Below are 3,349 nucleotides of genomic sequence, written 5' to 3'. Positions count from 1 at the left end.
TGTGTGTGTGTGTGTGTGTGTGTATATATTATATAAAACATTTTTATTTCACACCCATCCCCTGTGTTGTTGGTCAAATGCTTAACACCACCAAAGGGCACTCAGGCATCCTGGATGCTGATGCTGTCAACAATGGCTGCATGGTCTGACTACATTTTAGCCTGGGGCCAACGTAAACTGGGACCAGAAATACCGTGAAAGTCCAAAAGGATGAGATAAGGAAAAGAGGTTGGGACATGCAGATTATTTTTTATTTAAGTTATTCTCACAATAGTTACTCTCTTTTAGACCCTGAACATTTTCAGTACTTGCGCCAAATGGTTTAGCAACTTTTTTTTTTTTTTTTTTTTAGAGATGGATTCTTGCTCTGTCACCAGGCTGGAGTGCAGTGGCATGATCTCGGGTCACTGCAACCTCCGCCTCCTGGGTTCAAGCAATTCTCCTGCCTCAGCCTCCCGAGTAGCTGGGACTACAGGTGCACCCCACCATGCCCAGCTAATTTTTATTTTTTTAAATTTTTTTGGTATTTGAGTAGAGACGGGGTTTCACCATGTTGCCCAGGCTGGTCTTGTACTCCTGAGCTCAGGCAATTCGCGTGCCTCAGCCTCCCAAAGTGCTGAGATTACAGACGTGAGCCACCGTGCCCAGCCTCTCAGCAAGTTTTTATTTTTACTTTTTTGTAGAGACAGGGTCTCCCTGTGTTGCCCAGGCTAATCTCGAACTCTTGGGCGCAAGTGATACCCCTCTCTTGGATTCCCAAAGTGCTGGGATTACAGGTGTGAGCTTTAATCTAACCATGCCTGGCCTGTAGATATATATTTACAAGCAAGATGATATATAGTTTTCTTTTTAGTACTATCTTTTTCAGATGTGGTACCGTGTTTATGCTAGGTCCCTAGAATAAATTTGTAAACTTTGCCTTTTCTTCTCTCTTGAATAATTTATACAGTGTAGGAATTATCTGCTCTGTGAAGGCTTGAATGAATAGCCTATGAAACCATCTGGGTCCAGCACTTTGAGGGTGCGAGAAGAGGGGAGATATTTGGCAACTTTTAAAAAACTAATACATGTATACGTTTAAAATTTCAAACTGCTTCACATACAATGAATAGTCTTCACTTGCAAGTCAATCCACCCCTATTGCCAGTTTCTCTCCCCACAGGCAACCAGTTACCAGCTTTTTGTGTAGCCTTCTGGACACAGTCTGTGAATATTCAAGTACAATGTATGGATATCTATCCATTGCCCTTACATTTTTACCCAGTTGATAGCATATCATACAAACTGTCTGCATCTTGCTTTTTATATGTATGTATGCCTGTATTTATTTATTTCTGTGGAGATGGATTCTTGCTCTGTCACCCAGGCTGGAGTGTAGTGGTGTGATCTCAGCTCACTGCAATCTCCTCCTCCAGGATTCAAGAGATTCTCATCCCTCAGCCTCTCAAGTAGCTGGGACTACAGGCACACGACACCACGCCAGAAAAATTTTTGTATTTTTAGTAGAGACAGGGTTTCGCCATGTTGCGGTCTTGGACTCCTGAGTTCAGGCAATCTGCCCACCTTGGTCTCCCAAAGTGCTAGGATTACAGGTGTGAGCCACCGCACCCAGCCAGCTTTTAATATGTATTTTAAATTTTTCCTTTCAAAATTTCGTTTTAATGAAATTCCCCACTTGTTTTGAGTCAATTCTGACCATTTTTCTGTGAAATTATTTCCTTAATATTTCCTGGTTATTTTCATAGAGTTGTATGCTATATTGTCCTGAAACATAGATTAGCCAACAAAGTTCTCCATACTTATTGACTTAAATATTAATTCCACTTCTACCACTTACAAAGGTTCTGAATAACTTTGGGCAAGTCATGCAAGTCCCGCTGTATTGTAAATATCCATGATCTGGCAAAGAGTAATGACTGTAAGTGTATTACAGAAACTGAGTTAGTCTGGCAATTTTTTGAGATACACTTGCAACTAAAAACAGAATAATTCCTATTTTTGGGAGCTTGTTCCTATGCCGCCCCTTCCTTCCTGATTTTCTTTCTACAAAGCATATTGTCTCACACCCAACCAGTACCCTATTAGTTAAATGGGGAGAACAGGCATTGGTAGTCTGAAATAATGCCCAAGTAACCTTAGCACTGCCTGCCTCAATTGTTCTATGGTCTATTCTCTTTTTTTTTTTTTTTTTGTGAGACGGAGTCTTGCTCTGTGGCCCAGGCTGGAGTGCAGTGGCACGATCTCGGCTCACTGCAAGCTCCACCTCCTGGGTTCAAGCCATTCTCCTGCCTCAGCCTCCAGAGTAGCTGGGACTACAGGCGCCCACCACCTCGCCCGGCTAGCTTTTTTTTTTTTTCTTTTTTGTGTGTGTGTGTGTATTTTTTAGTAGAGATGGGGTTTCACCGTGTTAGCCAGGATGGTCTCGATCTCCTGACCTCATGATCCACCCTCCTTGGCCTCCCAAAGTGCTGGGATTACAGGTGTGAGCCGCCGCGCCGGCCGGCCTGTCCTCCTCTTAACCTGGCACCAAGGCTACCTTGAAATACGTGGCCAAGAGGGCCAATAGATGAGGTTAGAAGGGGTAGAAGCTAGGGGCTTGTGGCTAGGGAGAGATAGCTAATTTTGGAGGTTGGCAAGGAAATAGCAGACATTATCAATGGCCTCAGGGAAGTGGGATGGGATGTGGTGGTCTGGTAATCATAGGGTGGGAGGATGAGGTGAGAGGCTGAGGCTGGAGTTGGGGCATTTGTAGATGATATTCCCTTGCAATTACAAAAAGATTTCATATCTACTGGCTTAAATTTTAATATCACTTCCACCAGTATTTGTGCAAGTACTAAAATTGTACTTGGTCAGAAGGGGAATTATCGTAAATAAAACAAAACAACAAACACCAAAAAAAAAAAACAAAAAAAAAAACAACCTCCATTCGTTTGGAATTTTGTCCCTCCACATTCCACATTCTTCCTTCTTAAGTTTACTACTTGGATTGCCGTGTGTCTGTGTGTGTGTGTGTGTGTGTATATATTATATAAAACATTTTTATTTCACACCCATCCCCTGTGTTGTTGGTCAAATGCTTAACACCACCAAAGGGCACTCAGGCATCCTGGATGCTGATGCTGTCAACAATGGCTGCATGGTCTGACTACATTTTAGCCTGGGGCCAACGTAAACTGGGACCAGAAATACCGTGAAAGTCCAAAAGGATGAGATAAGGAAAAGAGGTTGGGACATGCAGATTATTTTTTATTTAAGTTATTCTCACAATAGTTACTCTCTTTTAGACCCTGAACATTTTCAGTACTTGCGCCAAATGGTTTAGCAACTTTTTTTTTTTTTTTTTTTT

This window comes from Mandrillus leucophaeus, unplaced genomic scaffold (assembly GCF_000951045.1).
Source record: "Mandrillus leucophaeus isolate KB7577 unplaced genomic scaffold, Mleu.le_1.0 Scaffold797, whole genome shotgun sequence".
Taxonomy (NCBI): Eukaryota; Metazoa; Chordata; class Mammalia; order Primates; family Cercopithecidae; genus Mandrillus; species Mandrillus leucophaeus.
This window is presented reverse-complemented; position numbering follows the sequence as displayed.